The sequence below is a fragment of the Grampus griseus genome, assembly GCF_964374135.1.
Source record: "Grampus griseus genome assembly, chromosome: 17".
Classification (NCBI taxonomy): domain Eukaryota; kingdom Metazoa; phylum Chordata; class Mammalia; order Artiodactyla; family Delphinidae; genus Grampus; species Grampus griseus.
The window spans coordinates 45,175,825-45,195,370 of NC_139011.1; the positions used below are offsets into that span (position 1 = coordinate 45,175,825).

The 19,546-nt window shown below is 38.4% G+C and overlaps 1 protein-coding gene across 1 annotated transcript in view; it reads left to right on the top strand.

Annotated features, from left to right (window-relative positions):
- Positions 1–19,546, top strand: part of PIP4P2 (phosphatidylinositol-4,5-bisphosphate 4-phosphatase 2) — a gene marked incomplete at both ends in the record, with an annotated part of 84,375 nt that overhangs the window by 2,112 nt on the left and 62,717 nt on the right. The gene's annotated exons all lie outside the window — the stretch shown is intronic.

Below are 19,546 nucleotides of genomic sequence, written 5' to 3' on the forward strand. Positions count from 1 at the left end.
GACTCATATAGGCAGAAGGGAGTGGGACAGGGAAGTTATACTAGCAAAATGTGGATTGGTTGTGGCAAGGTCACTTTTCTTTAGGGGATGGCAGGGGCCTATTAGGCAGATGACCTCACTAGTGCTGATCAGGAGATTCCTGATTGATTGGGTTAAGAGTCCATTTCTGAGAGAGGCATAAGTGACTCCATTTTGGGTCTGTTGTCTTGTTTGTAACAATGTTTTAGCAAAAAGCTCTTTCTGCCTATTGTAGAACAATTTTTTTTTTCTTAACTGTGAATGAGACAGGTTAGATAATTAGAAACACTAATTTCATGGCATATGGCATATGAAGCAAGAAGCATAAATGAGAAGTAAAAGGCATTTTTGGCAAAATATCTTTTCTTAATAAATAGCAAATAAGAATCTTGATAAATATTTTGAGTAAATACACAAGATCTGATTCTAGAAGAACAGTGCTAATTACTCATTCAGTAATTCATCAGGTGGGACAACGTGCCGGAGACTGCTCTAGGAAAACAAGAGTAACCAAATCCATGCCCTCATGGAACATGAGGAAAAAGAATAAGTTGAATCATTTCAGAATGTAAGAAACAGTCTGTCACTAGACCAAATATTTTCAGTAGTTGACAACAGTAGAGTTGAAGCTTGGGATTCAAAAGACCAGAAATAGAATGTACTTTTTGGGAAAGAACTTTGGTTTATGATAATTACAATCTATAATTACCCAGACATTAAAAAAATTTCATAGAAGTGGTTAATAGCCATAACTAGGGACTATTTTCTCCAATTCAACTCTTCGCTATTTGTGTAACCTTCTAAGAACAGGAATGTGAGATCCCACCCCAAGATGAAATATTCCACTTCAAATTGAAAGTTGATGGAGTGTTTATTTATAGACAAGTTATCGATAATGTAGTGGGGGAGCAGTTAGTATTTTGCATCTGGTTTCATTTATGTAACAAATCCTCCTGGGTTTCTAAGTGGAATGCTTCTAGTGGTCTTTGCTGTCAGTACTGGATTCCTGCATAGAGTAGGAGGACATCACCTCTCCTGTGATCACAGTGCCCCATTTGGTATATTTGTCAGTTTTTGTTAAATCATAGAAATTAAAATCAAAGAGAGTTTTAGGCTCATTTGAAAGGAGGTTGGAAAAAATACCACAAAACCTACAATTTGGCTATATTTGTTTGGTTTCTTTATACATCTGCTAATTTTATAGGAAGGATGTGGCAAATGAATATGACCTCTAAATTTATGAGACGTCATCTGTGAAAAATGGTTTATATTTGAGTTGTCTGATTATGTATTGAATATGGGAATGTGATTATCTACTTCACTATAATTCTATAGGGAAAAGAGTACTTTGTTATACAGAGATAGTTTCACTTGCTTACTTTGTTTCTGTTATTTATTCAGCAAATAAATATTGGAGTACTAGCCAAGCTCTGTGGTAAGAAGGGAAAGACAGACATGGCTCCTCTTCCAGTCTAGTGGGGGATATTGAGACATAAATTACATAATCATTCAAACAAATGCAAAAGTGCAGTGGGGATGAGGACAGTGCTAAAAATATATCCAGCGCCGTGAGAGTATATAATGAAAAGATTTAACCTGGTCAGGAAAGGCTTTCCTGAGACTTGATTTAGCTCTGAATGCTTAGCAGTAGTTAGCTTGGCAAGGAGGGGATTAGAACACTCTAAGCAAAAAGAAAAAAAGTATGTGCAAAAGCCTTTAGCAGGATAGAGTATAGTAAGTACTAGGAACTGAAAGAAAGCCAGTGTGGTCAAAGTAGAAACAGCAATAGGGAAGGTGCTGCAAAATGGGAGTGGAGAGGTTGGTGTGGTTCATATTCTCCAGAGACTCTCCTTAGAACTATGCTTTTTGATATTCAAGTCCTTAGATAGTTTTTCTCTTGAATCTGGGCTGACATTGTGATTGATTTTGGCCTACAGAATAAGATAATAGAGAGCTGAATGACTTTGGAGACTAGGTCACAAGAGGTCTTGCAGCTTTTGCCTTGGTCTCTTATAAAGTACACTCTGAGGAAAGTAACTTATATAAGAATTTGAACATCCTGAGACTGCCATGCTTTGAGGAACCGTTAACTAGCCACCTGCAGAGGCTATATGGAGAGAGGGTTGCCTGACCAGCCCTCAAACATGTGAGTGAAGAAGCCATCTTGGATGCCCATTTGAGCCTTCAGATGACTCCAAGCCAAGCCAAATTCTTACTGCACCTGCATGGCAGATTCTAGGTGATTAACATCCCAACTGAGTCTGAACAATCTACAGAATCATGAAAGCTAATATTAAATTGTTGTTTTAAGCCCTAAGTTTTTGGGTGATTTGTTCTGCAGCAACAGATGACCAGAACAATAAGTATTAATCAGTGCATGCAGGGATGATGGGTCATGTTGAAGAATTTTGCCTTAAGCAAAGGGATGATCTGGTTAGATCTTTTATTATTTTTTAATTACTCTATCTATTGATTAGAGAATATATTAGAGAAGGGCCAGAGTAGATGAGGATAGATGACTTTGAGTGGCTACTATAATGATTTGGACAAATCTGATAAACTGTGATGATAACTTGGACTCAGGTGGTGGTAGAAGTGGAGAGATACGTAGATGTTAAGAATTACTGAAGAGGGGTTGATGATAGATTGAATGTAGGAATGAGAGGGAGGTGGAAAGGATATTTCCTAGAATTCTGGCTTCTACAACTTGGTGTGATTGCCTACACTGAGGCAAAACACCAGAAGAAGACTAGGTTTTGAAGAATACAGATCATGAGCTTAGTTTTAGACATGATACATTTAAGGTGCTTTCAAATATCCAAGAAGCGATGTCAGATAAGCAATTGGATTTACAGGTGTAGGGCTAAGAAATGAGATCTGGGCTGAAAATATAAACCTGTGTTATTTACATATTGGTGATAGCCAAATACATGGATCTTGATTTAGAGTTTCCCAAAGCCCCATCAGTGTTCCACGGAATGTGACGAGATAGAACATACATGTGTTAAGATATGGATTATTCTCAGTCCTTGGAGTAGCAGAAGCCTTTAGTCCAGTGGCCTCCAGCTCTGAGTAGCTATACAAATATTGTTGTTTTCTCTGTGTACCAAAATGTGAAAAAGTTTGGGAAGCTTTATATGAGACCACTCTGGGAGAAAGAATAACATAAAAGAAGAGAGAGCCTAGGACAAAGCTTTGAGAAACTCCCAAATTTAATGAGCAGTCAGATTAAGAAGAGCCTGCCAAAAGGCTGATAAGTGTCTTCCAGTGAGGTAGGATGAAAGCCAGGGGACTGTAATATCACAGAATCAAGGGGAAGAAAACACTTCGAGAAAGGGGTGGTCAAACATGTCAACAGCTACAAGAAAGAGCAAATAGATAAGGTCTAAAAAAATGTCATTTGAACTTAGTGCCATGGAGGTTATTAGTGACCTTAGTGAGAGTTTGTTTAGAAGCGGCAAGGGGGGTGGGGGTGGGGGTAGTAGTGTGATGAATTGGGAGATTGGGATTGACATATATACCCTAATATGTATAAAATGGATAACTAATAAGAACCTGCTGTGTAAAAAATAAATAAAATAAAATTCAAAAAAAAGATGTTTATATTCAAATCCTTTTTAAAGAATTGAAGAACTGTTCATTTCCATCTAATGTAATACTCTAATGCGCATTTATTTTAATTGTAAAATTACCTCAAAGCAACTTAACTTCAATGAAGAGGTTAATATTCCTTTATTCTGAAACACACTTAGATTTCCTATGAAACATAATTGCAGTTTAGAAGGCATTGCCATTTCCTTTTCACCTTGTTTCACTTTAAAAAGTGTGTAAATTCGAAGTTGCTTGAGGAAATGTTTTCAGTGACTAGAAAATAAATTGACTCCTGGTTTGAGAGATGTTATTTAATATGAACTTTTGTACTTCTTAGAAATTGTACAATAAATAAAGTATATTTTTACTGATCCTCTACCTGAAGAAATCGAAAGTTAAAAATGGTGCCTTACTTTAAAGTGAGGCAAAGTTTTATTTCACTTGGAACTATGTTCTACACTAGACTAGAGTTTTACTAGGCACTAGAGTGTCCTGGTTCAGGCTGTTATAACAGAATACCATGGACTGGGTGGCTTAAACAGCAAACATTTATTTCTCACAGTTCTGGAGTCTGGGACGTCCAGGATGGAGGTGCCAGCAGATTTGGTGTCTAGTGAGAACGCGTGGGTTGCAGACCCACAACCTCTCCTTGTATCCTAATGTGGCAGAGGAGGGCAAGAGAGCTCTTATGGGTTCTTTTCATAAGAGCACTAGTCTCATTCATGAGGTCTCCACTTTCATGACCTAATTACCTCCCAAAGATCCCGCCTCCTAATGGGGGGTTAGGATTCAACATATGAATTTTGAGGGGACACAACATTCAGTCCATTGCACTGAGTTAGAGTCCTTGAATCTATTTGGGCGGTCTTTTTTTTTTTTTTTTTTTTTGCGGTGCGCGGACCTCTCACTGTTGTGGTCTCTCCCGTTGCGGAGCACAGACTCCGGACGCGCAGGCTCAGCGGCCATGGCTCACGGGCCCAGCCACTCCACGGCATGTGGGATCTTCCCGGACCGGGGCACGAACCCGTGTCCCCTGCATCGGCAGGCGGACTCTCAACCACTGCGCCACCAGGGAAGCCCTGGGCAGTCTTTTAAATTTCGGAACCTCCTTGCATCCTTGCAGAGTTTAAGATTGGCTGTGGACCGGCAGGAAGAGATGATGCAGACCCAGGGACCCACACTATATGCACAACCAACTGTAAGATTAAATTAAATTCTCATTTTATCAATATTTGCCAAGGTTTCTGAAACCCACTAGAAACCAGTTTGTCACAATGAGTGGAAGTAGATGCAGCATATTTGAGAGCTGCTACCGGAAGCTCCGTGAAGGTCCCAATATGGGTGTGGACCTGCTGTGATACTGAGAAAGTAGGGAAGCTTGATACTGTGCTGTGTGCTAAAGCTGATGCTCCATTTAAGGGAGTTTTTTTTTTTTTTTTTCAAAATGGTACTTTTTTGTTTGTTTTTTACTGAAGTACAAATGATTTACAATGTTGTTTCAGGTGTACAGCCAAGTGATTCAGTTATACTATATATATATAGTCTTTTTAAGATTCTTTTCCATTATAGTTTATTACAAGATATTGAATATAGTTCCCTGTGCTGTACAGTAGATACTTGTTGTACAAAATTGTTCTTGAATCAAAATCTCCTTCAGTGAGACCACATCCTTATGAAGGGAAAATAGAGCCCAAACGTTGCTGAAGTATATCTGCTTCCAGTTTTCCAATATTATGGCAAGCCCATTTCCTATTATAATCCTTTTCTGTTATTCAGCAGGCATCAAGCTCTATGATTCTTTTATTCTATTTTATAATGCCCACATTTTTCCTGGCTCTACCAAACATCTTTAAAACATTAATCAAGAAATGTTTCATTCAGTCAGTTATCATTTCAAATATTTGAGCACCTGTTACACTGTTCCAGATGCTAGGGAGCTTACATTTCAGTGAGAGATACACTTGGTAAGGATTATAACTCCAGAGAGTGAAGAGAATAAAGCAGGGCATGAGGATAGAGTAAATGGTGGTGTGGGGAGTATTTCAGGTAGTGTGTTCAGGAAAGATATCTCAAAGATGACAATTGCTCAGAGACGTGAAAAATGAGTTGGAATCAGCTGTTGGAAGATTTAGGGGAGGCGTGTGTCAGGCAGCTGGAACAACAGGCACAAAACATGCTGTTATAAAACAAGGAGGACAGTTGTTTAGAGTGTGGTGACTTAGGGGAGTGTGGTAGAAGAAGTTAGAGGACTAGACTAGGAAGTCCAGGAGAGCTTTGTCAACTGAAAAAATGCACAATGTGAGAGTTATGAGTTAAGTTTTATTTGGGGCAAAATGAGAAATATAGGCTGGGAGATAGCCCCTCAGATACTTCTGAGGAACTGTTCCAAAGAGGTAAGGTGGGAGGTCAGTATATATGTGATTTTAGTGAAAGGGGTACATGCAATCAAGCACACATTTTGGCAGAAGGTTGCTGCTAGTCATGAGGAGCAGATGTCTCCTTTAATGATTTTAGTGCTTTTCTAGATATGAGAAGATGCAAAAAATTGGGCTCATAATATCTTCTCCTGGAAAATACCTAACTCTCTGAAGGCCTGTTCTGCCAGTTTTTCCCGAGGAACATAGTGCCTCATTCCTGATCTCTGCCGTGAACTCCTTTCAGGGTGTGTTGAAGGTCAGCAACTGAAGTGGCTAGTACTTCATCCTTGTAGAGGCAGATGGTGGGTGACAAGTTTTATGGCAGCTTTGTAAGCCACCATCAGAAATGGGATTGTGTGCGGAGGATAATGGGAGGCCATGAAGGGCTTGGAGCAGACGAGAGACACGAGATATTAAATGTTTTACATTTAAGTAGATCATCCTGGTTGGTGTTTGGAGAATGAATTATTGGGTGAATAATGATAAGAGGCTAATAAGACATGAAACTAATCAGGAGGCTGTTACAGTGGAATAGGCAAGAGGTAATGTTGTTCTGAGCCAGGGTATAGGTGATGGAAGCAGTGAAATGTGGTTAGATTCAGGACATATTTTATGCATACAGCAGAAGGACTTGCTGATGGATTGAATCAGTGGAAAGAAAGGAATCACAAATCTCAAAAATGACCTAAACAGCTAGGTAAAAAATTGCACTTTTTTCTAAAATGGGCAAACAGAAGGAGTTGGGTGTGTGTTGCGGGGGTGGTGAGGAGAAGGACAGTGGAAATAAATATTTTGTTTCAGACAAGTGGAGTTTGAAATACCTTTAGTCATCATTCAATTGGAAATGTCCAGTATGCAATTGGATGTGCAAGTCTGGAGTCTGGGGAGAGATCAGGCCTGAGGAGTACATTTCATTCAACAATTATTTATTATATGTATGGTAATACTTCACTGTAGTGGGCGATGATGCTTTTGGCTTCTCATTTATTTCCAAGGATTCTTCAAACTCTTTTCAGGAATGTCAAACTTCTAGGACAGAGCATTCTGTAAAAATCTTGCAAGATTTGCCAGATGCATACAGATGTTAGCTAGATAGCTCAGATGTTAGAGAGGAGAGTTAGCAGGATGGATGTTCATAACTATATTTGAAGGCAGTAAGCTACTGTCTGCGAAGTGATCAATGGAAATGCTAATCCTTCCACTTTGGGGAAAAGCAGACAAGCCTGAGTACAGCTTTACACTCAGCTGTTATGAGTTCCATTTTTATAAGGATGAAGAGATATTGCATAACCTGAGAATGACAACCCTTTAATGGTTCTTAAAAGGGAACACATTCTGCCTGCTATTCTTTCAAGAGAACTTCCATACATTGAGTAGGGAGTGCATCAGAGTTTGTTTTGCTTTGGCACTTTTCTAGATTTTTTTTCCTTTCCCTGGTTGCTGTTATAAAGTGAACTTCTTTTTCTTTGTAAGAATAAAAATAAATATGTGAAAAAGAAGTGAAAAGTGTATCTCCTCTTCCTTGTCTTCATGTGTTTCTCAAGCATTATATAACTAAATCCCTGTATAGTCTCAGAAATGATCTGCCACCAGGTGTAGTTTGGCCTGGGGGACCTGACACTTGAATTCTTTCTGCCAGTTACTAGCTGTTGACCTCAGAGTAGTTACTTTACATCTCTGGGCCTCAGTTTTCCACCTGAGAAGGAATGGTGTAGTGTGTTCCCTTTCGCTTTTATATTCCATAACACAGTTGTTCTTGGTAAGGAATCTGGATACACCTAAGAGAATATATCTGTGACTTTAAAATATAGATGATGATTATCTTTTTTTACCTCATTCTTTTACTTCCAATGTCCCTTTTGTACTTAAATTTCTATTTCTTCCAATACCCTTTTGAAAATTGCAAAGACAGTATTATTGAACATTAAGGAGTGTTACATGGCTCTTTTAAGCATCAGAAGACCAACTAGCGTGCAATAATATTTTCTTCCATAGGAAGTATTTGTATGTGCCACATGACCAGTCAGGGCATTCTATTCAAAGCATGTACTTCTAAAGGCAATGGCAAAATATTTTTTCCTGCTATGCTTTGTCAAGTTGAGATAGTTAAGCTTCACAGATCCATAATATGGATTTAAAACCAGTATACAGGGCTTCCGTGGTGGCGCAGTGGTTGAGAGTCCGCCTGCCGATACAGGGGACGCGGGTTCGTGCCCCGGTCCAGGAAGATCCGACATGCCGCGGAGCGGCTGGGCCCGTGAGCCATGGCTGCTGAGCCTGTGCGTCCGGAGCCTGTGCTCCGCAACGGGAGAGGCCACAACAGTGAGAGGCCCGCGTACAGCAAAAAAAAAAAAAACAAAACACAGTATACAAGAAAGCCTCTAATAGTTCATCATTTGAACATGTGAAGTTTTAAAGTTTCAGAGATTAAAGTGCTAAGATTCACCATCCAGAGGAACAGCAATACATAGAAGGGATAGTGAGCAGATTTAAAGTAGAAGACTTTCACAGACGCCTGAGTTATTAATCTTAGATCATAGGAATTTCCCAAATAAACATTGATTTCTACTGAGCTGTATGGATTCTGCCAATTAATACAAAGTTATTTATAAGAAAACCATTTTCCAAGTTTACAGAATTCAGGGATCCTGTTTCTCTGTATAGAATGCTTTGCCTTGCTCAAAAAAAGTAGTATTTATATTTACTGCCAGTCCCTAATGAGGACATAGGTTATTATTAAAACTATCAGACATGCCTGAACACAAGATGACCTAAGTGAAAGCCATATGGCCTTTTATGACCTAGTCTTAGAAGCCGCATAGCACAGGGAGATCAGCTCGGTGCTTTGTGACCGCCTGGAGGGGTGGGATAGGGAGGGTGGGAGGGAGGGAGACGCAAGCGGGAAGAGATATGGGAATATATGTATATATATAACTGATTCATTTTGTTGTGAAGCTGAAACTAACATACCATTGTGGAGCAATTATACTCCAATAAAGATGTTAAAAAAAAAAAAAAAAAGAAGAAGTCAAATATGGTGTCACTTCTGCCATGCTCTATTGGTCCAAACACCTGCACGTAAGGTGAAGGAACATAGACTTCAATTCTAATGGGATGAGTATCAAAGAATTTGCATTTTAAAATTTAATATTTTAAAATCACCAAAATAAGCTGTGATATACCCACAAACTGGAACACTGTGCAGCTGGAAAAGAAATGAGGAAACTCTACGTACCATTGTGGAAAGGTTGCCAAGATATAAAATAAAGTGAAAAAAGCAAGATGAAGAATGAGGAAGGCATATTCCCTTTTTTTTTTTGCTGTACGCGGACCTCTCACTGTTGCGGCCTCTCCCGTTGCAGAGCACAGGCTCCGGACGCGCAGGCTCAGCGGCCATGGCTCACGGGCCCAGCCACTCCGCGGCATGTGGGATCTTCCCGGACCGGGGCACGAACCCATGTCTGCTGCATCGGCAGGCGGACTCTCAACCACTGCGCCACCAGGGAAGCCCCATATTCCCTTTTTTTGTATGAAAGATGGAGAAAAAAAAGAATATGTGTATTACATATTACAGGTATATATTACCTGTACCAGGTTAAAGAAACACTGAAAGGATTAAAAAAATAGTAATTTAAGTGGAAATCTCTGAAGTGGGGCATGGTAGATTGGCACAGAAATTGGAGTAACAATTCTAAGCATATATTTTTTACATTAATATTGATTTTTGAGCCATAGAAATATGTTACTAATAAAAATTTAATGTATCAGAAAGCACTTTGGCCACATTATGTTATTGATCCTTGTAGAGTTTATCCTTGACTAGGACCCTGAACAATGTAACAAATGCTATTTTTTAGACCATGTCCCCACATCTCTCTACAGGTCCTTGCAGTGGAACCTTATATTTCATTGTGTTTGATTTGGTCCATTACTCCCACTTGTCAAGATCTTAATAGGAAGAATCCTGTTTTGATATGGGAAATGTATCACTATGTGTATCTGCTTTTTCCTAAGACCATGCTCATTGCCTCATACCAGTATCATTTATTAGGCACTTCTGGTCTTCTCTAGATGAGGATTTACTTTTTGCTTCCTATGGGTAGATAAGTAGGAAAGGGATTTTAGAAACTGAAGCATTCAAATTCTACCCATTCGTCAAAGTCCTTTCTTTCCATGTAATCCTTTCTAATCTCTGTTACTGGACGATATATGTTCCCGAAGCAATATCTCTCAACATTTCTACTATATATTTTAATACTTCTTTGTGGACATGACCTTATCAAGGGAGACAAGGAGGGAGACAGGATTCTTGTATCTTTTATCTGTGAGTCCTACATAGTCTCTTGCACTTGATCTTATATTTCTAGGTACTCAACAAGGATCAGTCGTATGAATGAATGAGTGAGAAAATAAAGAAGGATGCCATCATGGTGATTTTGAAGTCACTTAGAGAGTGAAGGTTTTACAGGTTTACAGAAGAACATGAGAACAAAAGATGGAAGTGATCCAGCAGAGCATGTAGCTGAATCCATTTGTTTCATTAGAAATGCCCACATAGCAAAGGAAGGATCTCCATCACTATACTTCCTGCTGGCTACAATGAGGAACTCTCCTCTTAATGGATTAACTTCTGGATTTTTTTTATTAATCGCTATATTTTAAAATAAAATTTAATTGACCCATGTGGTAGAAATATCTAAGCACTAGAATTGAAGGGATTTATTCACTAAATATACTTAAAAAATAAATACTGTTTCTAAGAGGTTCAGTTCACTCCATATATTGTATCTATCTGATTTTGCTTAGATTTATGATGAATATGTCCCAAATTCTAAAATTACTAAACTGGTGACTTTTATCTATAATCTATTAATCGCTAGGTCATTTTTTAAAAAAATGAGTGAAATATTTCAAGATAGAAAAATACTGAGTATAATATAATCATTCATATATCATCATCTAATTCTATCAGACCTTAACATTATGCCATACTGTTTCATATATTGAAGCAAATAAAACATTGCAAATCCAGTTGAACTTTTTCCCTTCCCCATATACTGAGGTAATTTCCCCCCTCATATTTTCTCATCTAAAATGTCTTAAAACAAATTTTGGGTTCAGTTATATTTAAGTATATTTTATAACTGTGATTCATGAATACTTGTAAGCTGCAAGTTATCATTTAGTGTGTATAGTAGGTATATGCAAAGGAGTGTCTTGCTTTCTCTTAGAAAAAGCAAGTCTGTAAGAGTGAAAATGAGCTGTCTAGGAAGAGTGACAGAGTAGGAATCTGTTACCTCCTCTGTCTATGGCAAGAGTTTCTAAATTTCTAGGCAGGTACATTTTTTGCCTTGGAAACAATTTGTTTTTCTGTACTAAAAATTAGTATCTCTATATTTTTCTTGAAACACATGCTTTCTTGGAAGCAATATTGTAAATAAAAAATTAAGAATGGAGCCATGCATATACAAACAATATGATTTCACATAAATCGTGTCAGAAAAAATTGTATTTTTTTCAATAAAAATAAACACAGTAGTTGATAAAATGAGAGAATATGTAACTTATTAACTGCCAATACTGGAAGGAAGTACTAGTACCACAAATGAAATGCACTAGAATGAGGTAAAAATATTGCCTAATGAGAAATAGAAAAGACAGAGCAGAAGTTTTTGTTATCTGGGAATTTGTCATTGGCAGGTCACTGGGCATTTCTTGCCAGTATCTCCAGTTATATGGCAGCATTTTGATACAACCCAAATGCCTAAGACCACTAAGGGAGGGAAAAATAGCAGATAAACTACCCATAGTGGAATTCAGTACTCATCATCACCAGCTGTATAAGAATACCCAGTTTGTTGTTGCCTTGGGGTCTACCATGGACCCACACAAGCTCCTACAAGCAATACTAGAGGCACTAGGATGTAGATTGGTATTGGTGCCAAGCTGATTACACGACCAAACTTAATAAGGTATAGCTGTTTTTCTAGAGCTGCAGTGTGGAGAAAGGAGTTAATGGTTAAAATATATAGAAAGATTGCAGTACTTGAATGCTAAATTGTGCTAGAGTGACTTTTCTCTTCCCTCCCCTACACCTCGCTCCTGACACACTGCGCCTTAGTCAGATTTATACGCCCTCTTCTATACTCCCAAAGTCCCGTGTGTGTATATCCTTGTTAGAACACTTACCACACCAAGTTGTACTTGTAGTTTTACTGTCTTTCTACATGTTAAGAATGTGAGCTCTTTGAGCCCTGGGGTATGCCTTCTTCTCCATAGTATCCCTGACATACATCTAGTACAGTACCTGGTACAGAACAGATGCTAAGTACTTGTGACTGAGTGCTAACTAACTCTTGGAAATCCACCATAGAGGGCCTGGCTGGCTGCTGCTTTTTGCCTAACTATAGCTGAAGACCTCTTGACTTCCTCTGGCATCAGAGCTCATAGAGGGGGCTTATATCACATCCCCTCAGTTACAAAACTAGAATTGCCCTGGAGCAGCAGTCAAACTTAGAAAATGAGTGAGTTAAATGAAGATGTGACAGTTATTACCACTCCTACATCTTTCATAGTAGCACTGCCTCTGTAGTCCTTCCAGGGAATGTGGAGCTGCTCTTGGTAGAAGATCCAGGGACCCTCTGTGTGACCCTTCCTACCTTAATCTGTGGGCCAGAGAACCAATTTAGGTATTTGCTGGTTGACAAGAATGTCTGTTCCAATAATATATTCAGAAACTGGGAAAATAACTTCAGCGTGGGTACCCAGATTTACTGGACCACTATGGGTGGATCTGGGGCAAGACTCCATCTGTAACCTGATGACCATCTATATAACCTCTCTGACAGGTCGCCCACATTGGAGTTTTGAGTCTTGAGGAATTAGCACCATTTATGAGCCAGTTTCTAGTGATACCTGAAATATCTGGGTATTTTCTTTTTCCCCAGTGAATAGTCACTCTAGTAAATGATCTCAGGTCTTTGGGGGAGACTTGGAGATTTATAATGTATACTTATAGTAGTGTTGCTGGATCATTTGTCAGAGGCATCAACAAACCCTCAATGAAGATGCTCTGGGTCTGTGAATTAGCTTTGTTGGAAACTGGTTGAAAAACTAGGACTCATCACTGTGGCTACTCAAGTCATGTTGCTGGTTTTAAGACCTAGATTTTTCTATCATATATAACCAAGTAACATTTGTGTAGGTTACCCATCCATTTCATTCTTAGGCTTATTTCAATGAGCCACTGCCAAAGGTCCTTATGGATCAAAATTTTCTAATATCCACTATTTCCCATTACATTAAATGTACCCACTTTGTCTTTGACTTTTAAGTGCTGCCATTTGGCCTCTGTTACTCTGGGATTCCATGACCTCTATTGGAGTCATCCTGCACTGTAATGCCTGGCCTATGTAGGAGAGCCACCACAGCAGAATGCTTTTGTTCCCCTAAATAACGTATAAATCAATGCCTTAGTTAAAGGCATATCTTCTGGGTCCTCTCAGGGGATGTAGTGGGGTGTGGGATGCAGATTTCATATGATAAACTCACTCTAACATTCCTGACTCCTTAAACCTTTGATTGCTTCTTCTGCATCATGCTAGGGATGTTTTGACATTTCAACCTCATTGAATGTAAGGCCAAGTCTCATCAAACCAACAAGTAAACTGATAGAGCCACTTCCAGATTTAAAACAAACATTGAAACCAGAACATTTGTCAAGTACACCAGGATTATTAAATTTGGCTCAACTCAGTGTTATATTCCATCCTCTTTGCTTTAACCCCCATAAGATTCATTCCCACACATATTCTCCAGGTTTCTGACAATATATATTATCAAAACATTGCAATTCTCTTGATGTATTAGTTGCTTCTTTCTGAGTCACACTTTGTACTTGTCCTCCTAAGGCTTGTTGAGATTTCATCCTAGTTTATGGGTCTTGAGGCAATAAGGGGTTTGATGATGGCTCTTAAGGAAAATGGTCATTTCCTTGTAAGACAACTACTTCAGGTGAGGTTATTACAGTTTTCCATTAAAAGGAGGCTCATATTCTCAGATAGAAGAAGAAATGTTGTGCTCCACTCACAGGGGAGGCTCAGAGTGACTCAGGAGTGTAAGATTCTCAGCTCTGTTTGGGTACAACTAGATGGCCCCATTCCAAGTTTCAGAGTTCCACTTCTTTGCAATCAGTGTCCTAAGTTTCACATGGCAGACTTGGTAAGGCTGTGGGTTTCCCTGACCTTATAATTTAGCTATCTATACAAATAAATTTTGTATTTGATTTTCAGCAATATAAGCCCTGTGACAATTATAAATAAGCAATATTTTTAGGGCTGCAATAGAAGTTCTCTGACCATGACTTGTGCTGAGAGTTTAAAGACCTGAGATTCTCATTTTACCCCATATCACAATCCACACAGTAATTATTACTGCCATAATGGTCAAGTAAAGGCGCCTCAAATATCACAATCATCTATAGGAGATAATCTGATTCACCAGGATGCCACTGCATGCCATCAATCACTACCATACTATGTCTTACTGGTAAAGGAGCTCAGCACTGCATTCAAGCCCAAGGCATGACCAACCCATTTCTCCAATCCCATTTTTGAGGGTCTGTTTCCTGGGATTACACCTGGTATGAGTTTTATAACAGTTAGGACCTGAAGATAGAAACCAAACAATATAATATAACAGAAAGAATTAATTTGGTATAAAGTTGTTAAGTAGGTAACTAAAAGGTAAAGATATTACTCTAACATCAAATAGGTATTAAATGCAGGAAGCAGCTATTACCTCTAGGGTGGTGAGAACAAAGGGAAGAGATTGGAATTATTAAAATTTAGTAATTTAGAGGAACATAACTGAAACATGACTTCTCAGAGGCACCAGCCCACTGGTGGTGATGTCTCTGAGCCCTTGAGAAAGATTTTGTACACCTGGAGAAAGGGCTACAAGTCCCTTCTTCCTCCTTCAACCTTGCAGGTTCTGTTTATCACCTCCTATTAACAAAACATAACCTGCAGCCAGCTGACAAAGAAAAAATGTTGTTTGGAGAGTTTTAGCACCAGCATGACAAAGCATAGAAGGGTGGATTTGGAGCTGAGAGTCAGTAGCCTAATAGCTGGCACATTTACCTTCCAAACTGACTTTAGCCAGATGGATCCTTATGAGGGTATAATGGTTCTAGAAGAATCCAAGAGTCTCCTGGAATAGTTTTATTTCTTTGGTTTCAGAGAGGGGAGGAACAGAAGGTGGTCTCCCCTTTCTCTGTGTTGAACTGGACTGGAGAGATTTTACACAGGAAGTAGATATCCCATAGCAGCGAAGTGCAACCTGTCCCTAACCATACTCTCCACAAAAATCCTATGGAGGAGAAAAAGCCAGAGCTTTCCTCACAGGCTGGTCCTTTATACTTTTCTTGCTCATCCTATAATCATAGTGTTCTAAATGATCTCTCTTTTTAATCTGATGTCATTTTTCAACTTTGGTACATCTTTGTCAAGGGCCAGGACTGCATATAAGACTGTATTAGTGAAGTAAGTGAATTAAACTGGAAAATATTGTCACTGCAGAGATTTATAAAGGAATAACTGAGATAATAAAGATCAGAGCTATCCAGCAAAACATTTGCAACCTTTAAAATGCTATATCTGGGTATATCTGGTAAAAAATGAAGTATGGATTATTACACCAGCATGAATTAGCAGGAAAGAGGAGCTTTTGGGCATAAAATAGATAAATTAAGTTGATGTTTATGATGGGAAAGTGTAATTTGATCACTTGTGGGTTTATAGAATAATAATGGTTCCTTTTGAGTGTTTTAAGGAAGACCATTATGTATGCCTTGTGATCTATGTTATTTTGTCTTGTCTCTTTTACGAATCTCAGTTTTACTGTGAATTTTTTTTTCCTTTTTTTGCGGTACTCGGGCCTCTCACTGTTGTGGCCTCTCCCGTTGCGGAGCACAGGCTCCGGACGCGCAGGCTCAGCGGCCATTGTTCATGAGCCCAGCCGCTCCGCGGCATGTGGGATCTACCCGGACCGGGGCACGAACCCGTGTCCCCTGCATCGGCAGGCGGACTCTCAACCACTGCGCCACCAGGGAAGCCCTGTGAACTTTTTATCATGAACTAATTCTTTCTTCATATTATGTTCTAATTTTCATTTTCCCTGACTCTTCTTTCTCCTCCTCCTAATCCCCTTTAACTCAGATCTGATTCTTGTCTAAGTATTTGTGCAGAATCCCCATTAGTCCTTACATCTTTTCCCTATATTAAATCATTATTCATTAAGAGAGGCAGCTGTCATTATGGAGTGACCTCTGGGAGAAGAGTCAGCTCTTGGCTTTGCTGAAGTGCTATATAAAAGTCTACTAAGAAGTCAGAATCCCTGGTCTTCAGTTTCCTCTTCCATAAAATGAAGAAATTAGACTAAATACTAGACTAAGATTGCTTGAATTTCTAACACTGTATAATTCTGGAACTTTGAGGGGGTTTTTCAGGTTTGAGGACTACTGGTCTAACAAATACTGCTCACTTGGAGAAAAAAGATTTTTCACTTAGGCAAACCCCATAGAGAAAATTATCATTGTTTAAATAACAAGTAAGACTCTTCCAAAATGAAGAACTTTTGTGACTCTTAATATCCAATGATCCCAAGTTCTGAGATTACAGTGGACTTTTTATCCAGGGCAGAAATTTAAAATAGGTATAATAGTGGTGATCTGTTGACTGTTTTAAAGTGAAAAGAGACAAAATGAACAATCTAAGTTGTTAATCATTGCAGGTTTACTGACAGTGAAATAAATTTCTGTAATTACAAGTCCTTTACAAGAGGAGATGGAGTTGTAGGTCAAGGTTTCCTTGGGATAAAAGTACAAGAAATATCTCTAAATCAGTTTAGTGCTAAAGTAATTAATGGACAGAAAATTGAAATTATATGCCTGAAAGCACTGTTTAGTGGAGCAGTTAGGCTGCAACATCTGTTATTCTATTGATCTCTTGGATTGATTGTACTTATCTGGTGGGCCAGGCCAGTGTCCCCTGTCCACTTCCCTCTCTCAGTGCATGATTTGGAGAGGGTATTCTATATATAGAAGAGAGCCTTTTTTTCAGTCATGCTGTACTCCCCTGCTAGGACCCTAGCTCCTCTCCAAGGAGAGTAGTGGTAATATACTTAGTATCATTTTCCCAGGAGAAATAGATGAGCCTGATAAATTTCAGTGATTCAGTTATTCATTCATTTATTCATCCATCATCCATTCAATAATATTTAGTGAGCACCTATCATAGACCAAGCACTTATAACAAGTGCTGTATCAGTCCTGAACAAGCCAAACATGACCTTGGCCTCATGGAGCTTATAGTCTTTCCCATTTTAGACTTCTAATCCTCACTCATTCTTTCCCCCTCCTTCCACTTCCCAAGCCTCCAGAAGATTCTGGCATATTTTTGTCATTGAAAGCTTTTCTTTTTTTACAGGTTAAAAATTATATAGTACAAATCTTAGAGGAAAAGTTCACAGGGTCTTGTTGGTTCTGATACACTTCAAATGTATCAGAACCAAAAAAGATAAACCATTGAAATCTTTAGGAGATTCCACTGAACAAAACTTTTGCCTGTTGGAGTGCATGGGTTTTACCATCCTGATATGTAGCTGCAATGTGTGGCCTCTTCCCCTCACCCTCAATACCCTTGTTTTCTTTGTGAAATTATCTTGCCTTTAAATTTCTTTTCTATCACACTATGTAAGGTGGAAACCTGGAATTAATGGGAGACCTACTTTATGTTACTTTATAACTCAAGGAAAAGTCAAAAGAAGAAACTTTTATTAATAATGCTATTGCTAATAATTATTTTTAAAAAATTATTATTACACACCAGGCAGTGTGTCTTGAATTTCTAGTGAGGTGTGTATGCTTTTTCCCAGAACAATACCTTCTTTACCAAGATCTGATAAAATAATCTGCAAGTTGCACAGGCTCAAATGTATTTTGACACATTGATCCTTTAACCTGTTTTTTCTTCTTGATTAATACATTACAGGTCATTCTGCATCAACCTTAAATTCTTTCAAGGATTTAAAACTATTTTTTTGTTTGTTTTTTGAATTTTATTTATTATTTTTTATACAGCACGTTCTTATTACTTATCTGTTTTATACATATTAGTGTACATATGTCAATCCCAGTCTCCCAATTCATCCCACCCCCACCACCCTTGGTGTCCATACATTTGTTCTCTACATCTGTGTCTCTATTTCTGCCTTGCAAACTGGTTCACCTGTACCATTTTTCTAGATTCCACATATATGCGTTAATATACGGTATTTGTTTTTCTCTTTCTGACTTACTTCACTCTGTATGACAGTCTCTATGGCCGTTCCATGTCTCTATAAATGACTCAATTTCGTTCCTTTTTATGGCTGAGTAATATTCCATCATATATATGTATCACATCTTCTTTATCCATTCATCTGTTGATGGGCATTTAGGTTGCTTCCATGACCTGGCTATTGTAAATAGTGCTGCAATGAGCATTGGGGTGCATGTGTCTTTTTGAATTATGGTTTTCTCTGGGTATATGCCCAGTAGTGGGATTGCTGGGTCATATGGTAATTCTATTTTTAGTTTTTTAAGGAACCTCCATACTGTTCTCTATAGTGGCTGTATCAATTTACATTCCCACCAACAGTGCAAGAGGGTTCCCTTTTCTCCACACCCTCTCCAGCATTTATTGTTTGTAGATTTTCTGATGATGCCCATTCTAACTGGTGTGAGGTGATACCTCATTGTAGTTTTGATTTGCATTTCTCTAATAATTAGTGATGTTGAGCAGCTTTTCGTGTACCTAATTTATAGTTTTATAAATTATAAAACTATTTTTATAATTTAGACATCTATAGCTTCTTTATAAATTCAGTGTTTGACAGTGTTCTGGTATAAGACTTCCAGGGATGTGTGCATATTGTCATTTCAATGTGACCTCTTTCAGAGCCTTGGCTGCTGCAGAAATTTGGTTTATTATGAATATTTGAATGGATAACACTTGTTGTTAATTCTTTGCAAGTCTAAAAAATCTACCTGATATACCCTAAGGATGCCAGGTGGTAATATGCGGATTTTAAACATACCATAATGTGCTGTGCTCTAACTCATTTCAGACTATAATAGAGTTCAGAATCTAATCCAGTGGATAGAAAAATCTCTATTTCAAAAATAGCTCTTTTCATGATTAGTTATTGTTATTGTATTTTATAGTGTCACAGTAGCCCCTTGAACTATCAGTTCTCTTTAGTGGGGATTCAATCATGTGTTGAGGCGTAGCCTTTTCTAGATGGGCTATGACAAAATCTTACCTTGAAAGGGGCTCCTATTCCTATAATTAAGATAGCTACAAAATTAGGCTAGGCAGTCCCCTTTAGAAATCCCATTCTAGAATAGTATATCTAGATTCTTTTTCTCTAACTTTTGTAACAAATATATACTTCTGGTATATGAACACAATTCTGAAACT